The 16805-nt window shown below is 43.8% G+C and overlaps 1 protein-coding gene across 1 annotated transcript in view; it reads right to left on the reverse strand.

Annotated features, from left to right (window-relative positions):
- The window catches only part of TMEM171 (transmembrane protein 171), a 112612-nt gene extending 97793 nt beyond the window's left edge, over positions 1 to 14819 (reverse strand). Inside the window, exon 1 of the mRNA XM_085632341.1 lies at positions 14681 to 14819. The gene's annotated coding sequence lies outside the window, so the exon portion shown is untranslated. The remainder of the gene's footprint in view (positions 1 to 14680) is intronic.
- Positions 14820 to 16805: the final 1986 nt, after the last annotated feature.

Raw genomic sequence — 16805 nt, forward strand, 5'->3', positions numbered from 1 at the left:
ACAAAGGCTTGTTTCAACCGTGGACTTTAGTATTACAATAGGGATACTAGTTCTGAAGTATATGTTGCTTTAATTTTCTTGACTTGTGTGAGGTTTGTTTGAACTACATGTGGTAGAGAAATAGAGAGTTTTCACATTTTCTTCAAAGTAGTTAGCAATTTTTGTGCAGTTTGTGTTAGGATTGTTAATTATCTTCATGGAGGGGATTGCATATTGCTTAAAACTTTCAAGCAGCTTTTCGGGATGATTTTTGGCTTCATTAATCTCCATTTCAACATATGAAGATTTGGACTCAAATGTGTTTATTGTATTCTCCTTTCATTTTGAAAATTTTCTAACTCTTTAGGCAATGGGTTTTAATACCATATGCATTCTTTTTCCTCAGGGAATTCCTTCGTTTAGTTCTCTTGTGAACAATTGGGCCAATCTTTTAGTCCTTATTCCGATTAGGTTTATTGTGGATTACTACTCAGGGTCTTAAGTAGGTCAGAGTAAATCATCAATTAGCATTTAACCTCTTGATTAGATAGAATGGATTATAAGGATTAGGAGATTTTGTTCTCCAGCTGTTATTTTTGCTGCCTCAAACCCATTGTTTAGGTCTCCTTGGCGGTCCTGTGTAATTGACTTGCATGATGTGAGAGTGAAGATTATGAGGAAATGGTTGGTCCAGTTCTCAGGAACCGGAGACTATCTTTATTACTCCAAGTGGATTAAAAAGAAAATTAAAAAGGTGGATACTTTCATGCGTGTTGGAGTTGTACCATTGATGGAGATCACAGAGGAGAAACAATGAGAGCTGTGCCATTGTGGAGTTTTTCCACATCAGCCCAGGAAAGGTTAACTTCCCCTAGAAAGTTATTTTTATCGGAAAAGATAGCTTTCAGTAAAGAACTCAATGAGTTGTTAAAGAAAATTTAAGTTTTCACTTGAAGGGAAGTTGATGAAATTTGTGTGGGGGGTGGGAGGGGAGGATTTAGGCAGTATTGTTCTTAACTTCCACTGAAACATGGTGAATTTATCATTTTCAGATTCCTACAATTTATCATTTTCAGATTCCTACAATGGATGTTTTTTTCTGTCTATCACTGCTACTTCACCACCAGTTTTTTTCTTGGATATAAATCAGGACTACGAGTCTAGGCAATATTTAAAAGCAGATCTACAGCTGCGTAGTAGATACTGAAGTGGAGACTAAGGACCTACATATGTATAGATTGGTCATCTCGATTTCTTTGTTTTTCAGAGTGGATACCGGTACCTTGCTGCTTTGGGGATTTTTTCCAAATACCCTCAATGACTGATATATTTAAGCCAATCGAACATAACGGGTGTTCCCTAAATTATGCTTTCCAAGCAGATCCCATAAGTCTTTAGAGTAAAGAATGGAGACCGCTCTTCTAGTGCGTGGTTTAAGATTCTTGCTAGGTCTCAAACTGATGTAGAAGGTAGAGGTGAAGCTCATCGCAAATGGGCCCTATAAAAGTATAGAGGCAGAATTGGTGTTTTTGAGACGAAAATAGGAGGGGGGGGAATCTCACTTTACAAGGTATTGATCTCACTACTGTTACAAGAGTGTCCACTTTTCTAGGTAGGTGCTTGAGCTGAAGGTCACAATAGGCACATTTATTGGACTGTTAAGTCCCCTACTGATTTCCATTTACAGAAGAGGGAACTCAATTGAATCATGTGGTTCACCCGTCTTAATAAATGAAACAATTTGTGAAATAATTCTCATCTATCTTACCTCGAGAGGGTCTGTGAATTTGTGAGCGATTCTTGGCATATTTGATTGAGGTATTATAGTTCTTAGATACATATGCAGTTCATTCAGGAGATGAATAGACTACACCGGGACGGACGTACATAGACGCCGCCGGTTTTCGGATCTTCAACTTAATAAATAGAGCCAAGACACGGCGTATTAGAAATTGAAGCTGAACAATACAGCAGTCGGGTTTTGTTAAACACAGAGAAGACAAAGAAATATAGGAATGTTATCTTCATTAATAAGAGCGGAAGTAGAGCCTGGGATTATCTATCAAAAACCGAGGTGGCCGCCGAAAAGAAGGCGCTGGTCCTCCACATTATAATTATTGAAGAGATATATATTGGAAGGATCGGGACCCATAGAATTGAAGACACTATAGTAATCAAAGGGAAGTTCCCTCGCCCTAAATTTTAAAAGAAAGGGAGTCGAAAATATTATGGTCTTGAAAAAGAAGGCATGATTTGAATGGTCCTTCGAAACGTATCGACGCTCTCAAAAGAGCCACAAATTTGTTTGTATATGTAATGATGGTAGACATTGACGATTTATATTAATACACAACCAAGGTGGTCTAACTTTCGGTCTTGATTGTGGCAGTCAATGACAGATATTATGGTCTATTGTTATTCTATACAAAAACCTCTCGCATATAGATTGTGGTAGGTTTATGATATATTGTTTTTAAATTTTGATTTGTGATACAAATGTTTTTATTGTGATCTTTTTTTGATGAAAAGGTCTTTTATCCAATTGTGATTGATGAAATACAGTATATAAAGAATTTTATTGTAATAAACTGAAGTCAATACTCCACTTACGACGAGTCCTTGTGCCAATACACAAACATCTGTGAGTGGTCTCTTATAGTGGCCCCAGAGTGAGTGGCGGGAATATGATGAACGCAAGTTGAGGTTGTGTTTTCAATTTCTTCCAGAGGACAATTTCTTATATAGTTCTGTGTATGAACCCTAGTCCTTTGGGTTTCCAAGGGTTCCTCTTTATTTATATATAGGGCTAGGAAAAGCCCGTAGGTCTCACCATTGGAACCTATTGGCTTTTACAATGCTGGACAGGGTCTGGCTTCTTACCGATGCTATGCCTCATTGTCAAAGAAAAACAACAAAATGCAAAAAGACGCAAAGACGTACTCGCTGTTGTCAGTCACGTCGTTTCACTGGTGCACGTATCGGATTATGTATGTGCACATACCAGCAGAATGAAGCATGCACCATTTGTTTAAATTTTGTATACACCAATCCAAAATGGCGGGCGCCATGAGAATCAGTACATAATTAACAATTTTGAAGCACAATTATTTTTATCATTAATTTTTTTTAAGTACCTCCTGTGTGAGAGTGGTAACGAAGGAGCAAATGGGGAGGCATGGGTTGGGGCAGGGAGGTGGAAAATCATTGCACGAGGGGGAAAGCAACACAGGGATAGAAGCACACAGAGAAGAACAGAGAGCAGGACGAGGAGAGAAGAAGATGCAGCCCAAAAGGCGGCGAGAAGCACAAAAAGGTAACCGCACCAAGTGGAGCAGCGGAAAAGCACAAGAGAGAGAATGTAGTTCAAGGGGTGGGCATTTAAAGGTAGCACAAGTGGGAAAGAAGGATAGAGCTGGAAAGCATTTACTCTTCTGTTTAACAAAGAGAAAAGAAAAAAAAAGAGAGAAACAAGATGGAAAAGCTGGAATAGGGAAAGCCATTGAATTAGCAGTAAGAAAATTAGGGCGATAACAAAAAGCAATAGGCCAGCTGTAAGCCCCTGCAAGCATTTGGTAAGCCACCAATAGGTCTTTTGAAAATCAGACAGCCTGGTCTGTCTCGTAGGCTTGACATTAAAAACTGCTTGCTACCCCTCTGAGGGGTAGCCATGTTTCAAAATACGTCATCACAAAAAGAAAACATCAATCACATTTCCTTTTACGGATTTCATGTCTCAATTCTCAGAGCCATCCATAAAAATACAAATAAAACAATATTATGGTTCACCATATTGTATGACTTTAAAACATTGAATTGTTCATACATATACTTTTTTTTTTTTTTAGCAATGTATACTGTTCAACTACAACTATGCATTAAAAATTCCAATAAAGTGAACGGCAATAAAATATACTTTACCAAGTCCGTTATAGATCGTGTAGGGCCAATACATATACTATCCAATTAGAACCATTAATCACATCAAAATAGCCCTTTTAAACTGATCCTTGGGACCTCTTTAGGTTGCTATGGATATAAAAACCTGGCCAGTGACTTAAAACTACTTTTCCAAGCTACGGCACATTTAGCTACGTCACTGACGTGTTGGTGAAGTGCACACCTGTGCCCACGAAGCCACATGAAGTAGGGAAACTCAAACTACACTCTTGAAAGAGGATGAAGCTTCCAGCTTCTCCAGAGGCTAAGTTTTATCTCAGCTGTCCCCATTCCCTGTGGTGGAAGGTCACACCCCAGCCAGGTGGTCTTCAGACGCCAGGGATCACAGCCTGGTAATGCAAAAGCTGCTGCTCAGCTGCCACAGGGTATGACATCCGGCCAAGGGAACGAGAGTGAATCAGTATGTTGCTGCAGAGCAGGCCCTCTTTCAACCATAGTTTTAATATTCTTTTTTTTTCTATTTTACTTTGGACGATGGTGGCTCAGCTGCGCTAATTTTGCAAGACCTAAGCGCAGCTTTCTATACCGTTGGGCATGAGCTACTTCTGGATAGATACAACAGGTTGGCTTTCGAGATCAGGCTCTTGCTTGCTTTCCTTCCTCTTCAAAGGACCGTACTTTCTAGGTGATCTCTCCACCGTTCTCTTCCACAAAGTACCAGCTAGAGTTCAGAGTACTCCAAGTCCCACTTTGTTTAATATTTGTGTCAGACCACTAGCTGAAATTGGGGAATCTTTGAGGCTGTTGCTAGTATCCGACACTGACGACACTCGCCTTATTATATCCCTGTCGGCTGGGGAAAGGAAAGGCCCTGTAAATTCCATTGGCTTCACAGCTGCCATAGGGAAGAGTATGCACACAAATTGTCAGAAAGTCAATGCTATGGTGGGCAAGAATACTCTAGACTGGGATGCTCATTGGTGGCCTCATTTGCTGGGACAGACCCTCAAGCCCAAATTAGTGGTCAAAAACAGAGGAGTGCTGATAGATGACAAGCTTTCTTCTCTGGCTGCTTTGGCCTCCTAAGAAGTCTGAGAAAAATCGTAGGCTTTTTTTGGCTGCCAGTGTGAAAAATGATCATACAGGCCCTGATTATTTCTCGCCTAGGCTACTGAATTATCTTGTACTTGGGGTCTACAGGATACGCAAATAGGCTGATTTGGAACTACTGTGGTGAACTTTGAAGATGCTTGCCATTGAGGCACATATATATGACAGCTTGGCAAGGGGTGACTGTGGGTGGGAGAGATATTTGTAGTTTGCTAGTTGGAAGCTGCAGTGGGCTACAGGTATGTTTGTATATGTTTTGCAGTTGGACTGAACTTGCTTGTTTGTCATTGTCAATCAATAGGATATGTACTTGCTTGTCATTTTTAACCTATTTTGACGCTGAACATCCGGTGATTCTGGGCAAATCACTTAATCTCCCCATGCCTAACAAAAATGAATGTGTCCTCATGTAATGCAACTGGTGCTATGCAAAGCGTCTGATACCCGGTGCGGGTCAAGTTCGCGCTATGTAAAACTCTGTTAAATAAAAATTAAAAATAAATACATTTCCATGCTTGACATTTTAAAATGTATTTATTATGTGACACTGCAATGCATTATTATTTGGAACATATCCTTGCCGCTATTGCTTTATGGTTTTATTATAAAAAAAGTTTGAATACATTTTTTTTTAAAGGCTATAAATAATTTAAAAAGTGGCAGATTGGCTTCTATACCACATTCCAAGAACTGTGCAGTATCCCTGCAACTTCGCACCTTACTCTAACTTCCAGTCGAGAAGCTCATCTAATTGAAGGCACTTTGCATTGCCCACTGCATTTTTTATAAGGAAGTGGGCTTCTACTCATCGCTGCATCCTTATCTATGTGTGCCTATTCCTGCACCCCGCAATGTCTCCTGCACTAGTAATGCAGCTTAGAAGAAACTGAAGTCTGGCAGCAGTAAACCATGGATACCATGATAAGACTAATTTCAGACAGTCAGTACTGAGAAGAAGTCAGACCTCCGAGCATCTTTACTCACAGGTTATACTGTCAAACTCAGACATCATATAATATTAGGAAATTGACAAGCACCAGCAGGATTCACGGTGACTCAACTGTAATGTGAGCAGGTAGTGTTGTGAGCATAGTTAACACCCAGTGAAGGGTACTATAGTACTGGTACTAATATGTGCCCAAAAGTACAGACAAACTTGTTAGAATTCAAATATCTTGGGCAATAAAGAAGCTGGATACAAAATCCACAGAATGAGATAGGCTGCACAGAGATACTATACAAATTGTCCGAGTGCATTTTGCACGCTGGTGTTGGGACATTGAAGCCAGCTCTGTGGGCTTTGCTAATGCATGCCGGCAATGTCTTCTTGGTCTCCATTTTAAGATTTCCATCTCCAGTTTATCACTGGGAATATGAATTATGGTCACGACATTTGGAAAGACTAAAGAAGGGCTCTAACCAATCTAATCTGAGAGGGTTAGAGGTTGTAAGTGGTGTGTTTAATGACAATTGGTACAGAGTAGAACTCTTACTGCGGGTAGGGAAGGTGCAATGTTGTGGTAAATTGTTTTTCAATGGAAAGAATTTTCTAAGAGATGCATGGTTGTCACTAAAGAGATGACTTGATCAGTTCTATAATCTAGAAATGGTCTATAAAAAAAATGTTGTCGCTAGGTGGACTGTATAAGGTGACCAGCCTCAGTGATTTACCTTTGGTATTAGTAATCTCCACAGAGAAGCACTGAAATGAGAAGTTTATGAGTTAATCAGGTTGCACTTAAAAGAATCCTTGTGGGGGGGAGGGGGAGGGCACCCCGGTAGTGTTCTAGGGAGGTGTAGGATGCTGCAGGATAGTGATACAATAATGGTACTGAGGGTGAGCAGATTGCATCGGGGGAGGTCTTTCATGAGTGCAGATATTAAAGTTGCATTAGAGACCGCAGCCCAAGAAGCCAGATGTGATGCTCTGTCTAGAAGATGGATTACTGGATTGTAAGTAGGTGTTTTTTTTCTGGGGTTTCCTAAACAGACCGATCTTTGTGTTAATAACATTTAGAGTTGGAGATTGCAACAGGAACTATGATCAAGAAGTATTCCAGTGGTTTGAGTTCTTTAGCAGGTGATGCGATTGGAAGAATGCTCTGAAGTGTCGGGGTTGGTGCCTCTGCTCGACGTTTTAGGACTATGTGTGCAGAGTAAGATGTAACCAGGAAGAGAGCAATCCGGGGGTGAGGAGTGCTCAAAGAGAGGGAGGGGGAGAGGGGTGCTCAAAGAGAGGGAGGGGGGAGGGGTGCTCAAAGAGAGGAAAAAGGAGATGAGGGGGAGAGAGCGGTGCTCAAAGAGTGGGAGGGGGGGAGAGGAGAGGGGTGCACAAAGAGGGAAGAGATGAGGAGGAGAGAGAGAGAGGGGTGCTCAGAGGGAGAGTGGAGGTGGAAGAAGAGGTGTGCTCAAAGAGACAGGGAGAAGGGGGAAGAGGAGAGGGGTGCTCGAAGAGAGGGGGAGGTGGGAGGCTTGAGAGAAGAGGGGTGCTCAGAGGGAGAGTGGAGGGGGAAGAAGAGGTGTGCTCAAAGAGAGCGGGAAGGTAAGAGGAGAGGGGTGCTCGAAGAGAGGGGGAGGTGGGAGGCTTGAGAGAAGAGGGGTGCTCAGAGGGAGAGTGGAGGGGGAAGAAGAGAGGTGTGCTCAAAGGGAGGGGACGAGGAGAGGTGTGCACAAAGATGGGGGCCGGAGGGTGGAGAGGAGAGGTGTGCACAAAGATAGAGGGGGGGGGGGGGGAAGAGGAGAGGGAAGTCTACAAAATTGCTACAATTCCATCAGCAGAACGGAATACTTCACCCAACTCCTGCTACTGGTTTTTTATTAGTAGGAATAGTGGGTATGCTATCAGTTTTAAAGTTTCTAGCCATTGTACAAACATTTACTGCTGTCTGTGCATCAAAGAATGTGGTGAAGGTGTAGTTATGGAGGGCGATGGAGTATTTGAAGCAGGACCTTAATTTTCATCTAGGGTGAAGTGGAGTTCACATTTTTGGTTGTGGTAAACTGGGATAGTGATTCTTTTGTGGTCTTTGAATCTAGGAAGGAAAAAATGCGTCTGTCCAGAAGCATACGTCCTCAATAAAAATGTAAAACATATATGGAGCCCAGTTTGAGATTATGGTATTTAACACCGATTGAGGTTTCTGGGTTACCAGCAGTGCTCTGCGTTTTCCACATGCATACCGGAGTCCGAGGCTGATCTTGTATGAAACTCTTTTCGTTTTAAACCAGTTGTCAATAATAATATATTTAAAAAATTGATTACTGTTGGTCTTGAGAGCAGATTCTATAGGGTACAGCCACAATATGTAGTCATGGAGTATCACTCAGGAAAGAGAGTAGTGGGTTATTGTTCATGACGTATAAAAAGGTTGCATCAGTAAGCCCCCTTCACCCCGCCCCATTTGATTGGAAGCATATCAAGGTGCAAAAATCACTGACTGTTGACAATTTTTAAGAGCCCACATCATGTATACACGCAAACATACATTCATCGAAAGTAAGTGTTGTGGTATCAAATGTAGGAGCAGCAGCACTTGAATAAATCACATTTATGTACAAAATTACCCTTGGTCCAAAGTCAGCTGGAGTTTTGCACCACATGCAAAATGACTAGAGGGGAAAAGCATAGTAAGATTGCATCTTTGGTTTAAATTATGTGCAATGACATCTAATTTGGTTGACAGCATATGTAGGTCAAAAGTTATCCTTGGTGCAACAGCAACCACAGTGGGTAAACCCTTTACGGGAAGGAATTATATATATGTGCAAACTCTGCAAGGGTGTGAAAACAATTTTAGGAGCACAGATCATATTCAGGAGAAAAAAATCCTTTAGATGTAAAATCACTTGGAAAAATGGAGTGCAGATAAATAACAAGCATTAAAAATGCAATAGGTCTTGCCTTTTATTAAGTTAACCCCTTCCATGCGGGGCTGATTCCCCCGCGGTGCTGACTGCTGCTTGCGCGGGCGTGGTCATGACGGAACGGTTCAGTCATGAGCACAGCTCAACCGACGCTCATGACGGAACCGTTCCGTCATGAGCGTCGAAGGGGTTAAAGCCATTTGCTTTGTTATACAATACCATTAGCAAAGCAAATGTCTAACTTAATCAAAGGCGAGACCTATTGCATTTTCAGTGCTTGTTCTATTCGTGTATTTTATTTATTTTTAAGGTTTGATATAGCGCTGGCTAGACCCGGAGGTAACAGAGCGCTTTACAAGAGTATCGGACAATAATTGCAGGTTACATCTTTACAAAGGTTAAACAGTTATTAGAGCATGGCAATATAGTGACAAGTAAGGTTGAGACAAACAAAAAGGAACATATAGGTCAGGGAAATAGCAGGCAAAGGGAGAGATTCCGGGGGGGTGGGCGGGTAAGAGCAGGGAAAGTAGACAGAATGGAGGAGGGAAAGAGGATGGGGAGGGTGACGGGGACACAAACCGGAAGACGAATCAAAGCTGCGCCCAAAGTCCAGTAAACTGTGATCCCAGGGGGAGTGGTGTCATTACCCCATCTCTGTTGCGAGAGGCTCCCTAAGCGCAGTGGACTCTCTCAGAGTGGTCTCTGAGACTCCAAAGCCTACTTAACTCTCCCATGTCCTCTCCCCCTACTATCCTTGCCAAACATCCCTTCTACCTGCATTTGCGATTAACCTTAGTGAGGGCCGAGCAGCCTTAATCTGCTCTGTAAAGCCTCGTCCACCCGGTAGCACCCCTTGTCATCAATCTGCTCTACAGAGCTAGTGGTTTCTTTACATTAGAGCTCTTGCCTCCTCCTACTCCACTTTAGTTGCACCCACTTTTTTATCCCCTACCCGCGTGACTCCGCTTTGGAATCAAATGGATTTTGTCCTGGTCTTTCATGCACCTGTCTAATGTTCCTCCTATCGTAGCTGTGCTGGCAGCTTCTTGCACCCTCCTCCTTCAGATGACGTGGGTATGTGCTGTGCATGCCCACCTCTTCCAAATTGGTCTGCATTTAATTCTGCCTACATCACTGGGGCACACAGCTGTGGTTTGTCAGCAGCGGCGGCGTCTGCTGCGGTGGCTGCGGCGTGTCAGCAGCAGCGTGTACACATTCACGCATTCTTTAGATAAAGAAAACATCAACCGCACCTCAAGCACATAGTAACAAAGTAGCATAAAATGAAGAAAAAGTATCCCACATGCAAGATATAGCAACAAGTAGCGTAGAATAAACAAAATGCATCCCACACGCAAGAGACTGCACCTTAATAGCATAACCGATATCACCCAAAAAAGTCATACATAAACCAGAAACGCATAATACACTACAGCTTAATTTTTATTCTGAGCCCTTATCCACAAAAGCCTAACTTTTATGCCAAGTCTGCGGTCTGGATGCTAATGATACGGACATCCCCTCAAAAATCTTCCAACGGCAGGTGCACAGTCACGCACATTCACGCATTGTTTAGATTTTTAAAAAAGTGTGTAGTAACAAAGTAGCGTACCAAAATAGTGTTGAATGCATTCTACACACAAACGCATGCAATAGTTTCGAAAATTTCTTTTTTTTTTTTTTTTTTTTTTTTTTAAAGTGCAGCTATCCAATATTAAACCCAGGGCTTTAAGTGGGCCGGGTCTGTCCGGGTCTGAGCACCGGCTGTTTTTTTTTGGGGCCCTCGAAACGGGTCTCTATCGGGCTCTATTTTCGTGGCTACTAAAGGTAGTCCGTTCTTTATTTTTTTTTTTTTCGGACCAGTTTTGAGGGCCTAAAAAAAAACTGCCGGTGCTCAGACTCTGCCCACTGTTGCTGCACTGTTAGGTAACCTGACCCCGTCTCCCTTCGCCATCCTCCACTTTGCTGAACTTGTTGGGAACCTATCAGCTCAGTGGTCACGGCCTGACGTCACTACAGAAGGCCCCTCGGCGTGCACCTAGCTGCCTTGAATGAGTCTCCCCTCCTGCAACACAGATAAACACACGAGGCTCCGACTCTCCGAGGTGCCTTGCACGAGTGCCTTCCCCCGCACTTAAATGCCGTGGTGCAAGAAGGTTGGTATGAGGAACGTGTTTCTGAACCTAATTTCAACGTGCTGTGGTGCGTCTCGGTCCCGAAGGGTCTTGCACTGGAGCGAAGGTTGCACAGTGTGAACCTCTCTCGTGCATGCTGCTGCCAAGGTACATTCTTCAGCCCGGTTCTTAAACTCTTTTAAAAGTAGGCGCAGCGCCACCAGGCAAGTAGGAGCCTGGCACTGTCATGGTTGGCATTCCATGCCCACGTTACTGTACGAGTCTCGCACACGGCCCCTCGTGGCTTGCAGCTTTCAGCTCATAGTTCCATGAAAACAACACGCTTCTAGATTGCTTTTCTTCGCCCTACCTGTAATGTTCCGCCCTGGGCTAAAACCCGTCCGTAGCCTTCCGTACACCCCCCTCGCCCCAGGGGCAGCCTCGAGGGTGGCCACCCTCCCCCATTGGCGCATCCTCCTTAAACTTCTGAAGTCAAAAGGAGGCTTGAACGAGCACATTTTTTGTAGGTCGGTTGGTAACTTGTACGTTTAATGGGATACAGGACGTTAAAGTTACAAGCGTTGTTAGCAACGTTTTCGAAGAATAACAGCCAGAAGTAGCCCCCTCGAGATGGTTTACTCTTACTTACCTGCTACCATTTAAGGGAGTGTCTTTTGGCTATTCATTAATTAATATATGCGTGTTAATATACAGTATACAGTGTATATAACATGTATCCGCAGAGTAAAGTACAAATAGCCTGCCGGGGTCCGAGGAACCTCGTATTTGCGCAAGACTTATACCGGCTGCGAAAGAGGCTTTGGGTAAGAATAAAAAAACATTAGCGGTACAACTTGGTCGAGAGAAACGCGACCGTAACGGTGGAGTTTATTTCTCCGACTTTTGAAAAATATACACATTTAGTCAAATGCAGTCGAAGTAGCGAATGGACAGACTTCCGGTCTCGGGGGGTTTGGAACAGCGACGCGGCGGCTTTTACAGTTTCAGTTGGGCCCTGCTGTGCCCGGGATGCGTTTTGGAAAAGGGAATGGGCGTGACGTCATTACAATGACTGGAACTATAATACCCCGTGCTAATAAAATATATATATATTTCTTACTATCATTATTTTAATGTATTTTTCTGTTTTTTTTTAAAAACGTTGCATCGCGCATAGTATACAGTGGGCGATAAAACACAAAATATGCGCAGGCCGCGGTGATTCTCGCCAGCTCTTCCTTGTTGGAAAATCCTAGATTCTTAGAGTTGGGCACCATGTGTGCAAACATTAAAAGGCCAGCGAGGTCAAAGCTACTCTTGGGTGTTTTTGTTTATGGTTTTTATGTGGGGCTGGTGAAAGCAACACCCCAACGCGTGTTTTTTAAAGTGTTTGGTATTTTTATGGGTTATACTTAATAAATATACCTTTTTGCCTATTTTATTATCCTTTGCTGGATGCGACTTCATGATTTTCTTAAGCACACAGTGCTAGTTATTTTGATTTAGACCACGCCCCTACTCGGATAGGCCACGCCCCTTCAAGACATTAACCACGCCCCTTTTAGAGCACCCCCAGGTTTTTTTTCCCACTTAAAGCACTGATTAAACCCAACGTCTCACGCAGCCAGTAAAATATCCAATCACGCTGGGTGTGGCCTAAAAAGGACAGGGTGGCAACCAGGAGGGGCTTAAAACCCTCCTGCACAATCAACAAAGTCTGTTCTGAATAATATGTGACGACAAATTACGCATACCAATCAAGTTTGCAGGTGGAGCTGAGACGACTTATGGAACCGAATTGATTCCAAGAAGCCCTTGCATGGCGAGCGCAGTGCATGCGCTGCTAACCAGGTGAGACCAAAAAAGGAGTTAGTAAGAGGTATCAGTTGTAAGTGGTGTGCATCAATATGACATCACATCTGGTTGATGATCTGCACATGTAGTTGCTAAATCACCATAAGCATTAGTGTAGAAAAACTTTAGCTGTACAAATCAAATTTAGGTGCAAAAATCACATTTGGTGCAAAGTAAACATAATATTACATTTAGAAGCAAAATCCCATTTATGTGTAAAGTCAATTTTGGTGCAACAGCAACCAGAGTGTGGAATACTTCTATGTGCACAAAGACCTTTATTGCAGGACATGGATGCTTTGCTTCTTTCTACATGCACTGGCCAGTGGAAGCGCTCAAGACAGCGGACTGCTACCTATTAGCCAACTGCAAGCTGTAAGACTAAAATATTCCTCTACCACCATCTAAAATGTGAATGACATTTTCTTCAAGCACTTACTGATGGCAGCTGACCAAAACCAACTAATGGCGGAGGTGGGTTGACTCAAAGCCCCCAAGGGTGATTGCCTAGCTCTTATTCATTACACACACCGTTTCCAGACCCTGACTTTGCTATCATAATCTAAAGCCTTCTGGGTATTGTAGTTGTTTTACTTCAATTGAACTAATTGGACTAACACCTGAAAGGATTGGTTTGAACGGAACAATTCAGGACTGGAGACAGACTCCGCACGGACTTGGAGAGAAATATGCCACAAGTCTGTGTTTGGCGTCGGTGAGGAACACAAGCAACCAAACCTAAACATGGTGGTGGGCAGAGATGCAGCTTCATATTGCCTAGAATAAAATGCTTTACTCCTTTCCCACATTGTTTCAGGAGTCCACCTCGTTTTGGTCGGGTGAAGCAGCTGACCAGCACACCCAAAAAAATGTTTCAACACCACAACGCACACGACTGGCTTAGGCTCAAATCACAAACATTTTCGCGGAGTCCGCCTACCTAGGAGTAATTTGTTAATGAGATTGAAAGAGCGAGGGGAAGTTTGATGGGCGGGCTTTGTGACTACGACTCGACTCCAGGTGCGGAATTCAGAGACAACTGACAAACTGCTGTTCGCGCACATACGCCTACCACCAGTATGACGCAATTCATTTGAAATATTTGTCTCTTATGAAAGACAGCATCTCCTGGTTTACAGGTTTTATTATAAATACAAAGCAGAGGACCATGAAATACCTGCAAGCAGCAGCGTCTGCCAGTGAACAGATAAGCGCTGCAGGGGAGTGACCTGCCGTTTGAAGAACCGTAGTGAACGACACCCTTGAACACTTCGGGGCTTGGTGGTGAGGGGTAAGTCGCAAGGAACCACACCAGAGTGAGAAAGAAAGCTAAGCGTGGGGCACGGATTGCACGCCAGGTGACGGTGGGGCGTTGAAATGCAACATGGAAGATTCAGGCGGAAAGGATACCTCTGAAGCTAGGACATGTACTCGACAAACAAACATAACACCAAGCTGGCCCTTGCCATCATAGTAGCTTTTTACCAGCTCTGGTTTCAGTCCCATACTTTTAATGTGAAAAACGGAACTACGAGTATCCGAGTGCTTCGGTGTTTAATGTAGAAACAGCCCCACACGGGTTCCCTCGTGATATGGGGCTGAACCCCCTATATAACAGACCGGAACGAATTAAGCGATGGCATTAGCCTATAGGAAGCCGAGATTCTTAAACACCTCCATAAAGTCTTCTCGGATTGAACTCAGTTTAAGAAGGCGCATTGCATACAAAACACCGTCCTGTGCGACAGTTCGGTGTTGCTACCATAAGTGAGCACATTGCGAGAGCAGTTGCGTGTAAAGAGAAAGGAATCGAATGCGCCTGTTTTTCCCCTCATATTGACCTGCTCCCGACCACTCACCTGACTAGCGGCCCGCTCCGCTCCAGACCCCCGCAGCCGAGCTCCCATGGGTGCTTCTCGTCGCGCGCCGTCCCTGCACGCGCACTTATCGGGAACTGCTAATGCCGAGCACCTGCTTCCTCCCTTCTACCTGGCCACCGGCCAGCGAACCCCGGGGAAAACAAAGGCCACATACCAAGTGTATTTGCGTAAAAAGAAAACAATCAACTAGGGCGGGGCGTGTAGTGGAGAAAGTACACAGATCTCTGCGTGTGCCTAGACGGAGAGCGGGCAGGTAAACAACAAACTCGTTGTTCCGAATCACTACAGCTGAGTAAACATTTCCAGGCTCCTGACTTGCATTGTATTTAAATTGAGCAACGATAGTGGTTGTTCCAAATCTCTACTTATTTTAACTAGCGCCTAGACGAGTCAAGCACAAACCACCAGGAAGTAAAAAAGGGTAAAATGGGTAATAACACTTGCAAAAAGGACTTAAAAGTCGTTTATGTATCATTAACAGCAGGGCACAAGTCCTAAAAAAAGAAGTGGGGGGACGCTGTCACCGGAAGTGACGTCACGATAGGAATCTCCTGGGCCAAAGAGTGAAGTCCAGCTTTTGGGCAGGGGGGACGGCGTCCACCCGGTAAAAACCTGGTAAAATAAGTGGGGGGACGCCGTCCACCCGCGTGGTACCCCGACTCGAGCCCTGATTAACAGAGATGTGAATTGGATGCAGAATCACATCTGAGACCATGCATGCACGCGTTTCATTTGTGCCGTGTTGTGTAGGGCATAATTCTGAGCTCTGAGAGTCCCAGTTCTGCACAAGCAAGAGCTTGCACCAAGATTATAATGGGCGCGTTCACAGCACACCCCACTTGCCCACCACAACATGTTTTCCCCTAAGTAGAAAGTGACCGAGTTTGTACTTACAAACACCACATGTTCTGAGTTTGGCAGCTTCGGACAAGAAATAATAAATATTTTCTGGTTGCATTATGCCCCATTGTACCAAGGAGGTGATCAATAGGGTGAGGTAATCAAGACAAAGAAGTTTCTTTAGACAAACTGCTTCTTTTATTCCAAGTGGAAACGGAGCCCACGGCATACGTACCTCGGCTTCAGTACACGAACCAGCAAAGGCACCTTCCAACTTTTGTTCACATCGAAAATCATAGGTTTCAAAATTCCCAAAGGCTTTGATTTGCCTAATCTTCAGTGCGTGCTCACGCATAACTTTAACTAAAACTCGTTTACTCCACCATCCCTTCCCATGCAAAAACACAGATCCTTTCGAAACTGTCCACCACAACTGGTGCAGACAATCTTGACTGACTTCTTCTTACCCTTGTGGGAATCCGAACTAAAACCCAGTCCCCAACATCTGACAATTTCACTTTAAATTTACCATCATAAAATTCTTTGGTTCTACTCTGCTTTCCTGCCACTTTCTTCAAAACAGTGGCATCCAAAGTCTCAAACCTCTTTTCACCTAATACTCTGACCTACTCTGGACAAATAGCACACCTCGGAAGTCTTTTGATTTTGATTTGTGTTTGTATTTATAAAGCGCTACTTTCGCTCCGGAAGGAGCATCCTGGCGCTATACGGAAATACAGATAGGGTTCAGAGCATGCATGAATGACATCGAATTCTTAGATAAGTGAGGCGCACAAAGAGTCCGGGGCTGCCAAGATCCAGGTTTTCAGTAGTTTTTTAAACAGCGGTTCTGATTCGATAGATCAAAGGGGCTGAGAGAAGAATCCAGGCTCTGGACCCAAGGCTGAAGACGGCTGAAATGCCAGAAACCGGTCCTAGGAAGCTTGTTTCCGGTCCAGGGAAGGCATGGCTTGGTAGTTCGGGTTGGACTGTTCCCATGAGGCACAGGGTCAGACTGATTTGCATGTGGCCATGTCTGAACTGGGGTGGCAGAGTGGGCTAAAGAACGGTGATGGATCAAACCCAGATCTGTTGACTGGGTGTGAGTGTTTGATTGGTTCTGATGCTCCGTCCATCACCACCCCCTTTTGTACCGCTTTGTTCGCCATAAGTTGGCAGGGTATGCTGAGACGTGAGTCCCTTGCTCACTTTGCCACTGGATTCAAGCAAGCCTGGCTGAAGACGGCCGAAATGCCAGAAACCA

Source organism: Triturus cristatus, chromosome 2_1, assembly GCF_964204655.1.
Source record: "Triturus cristatus chromosome 2_1, aTriCri1.1, whole genome shotgun sequence".
NCBI classification, from domain to species: domain Eukaryota; kingdom Metazoa; phylum Chordata; class Amphibia; order Caudata; family Salamandridae; genus Triturus; species Triturus cristatus.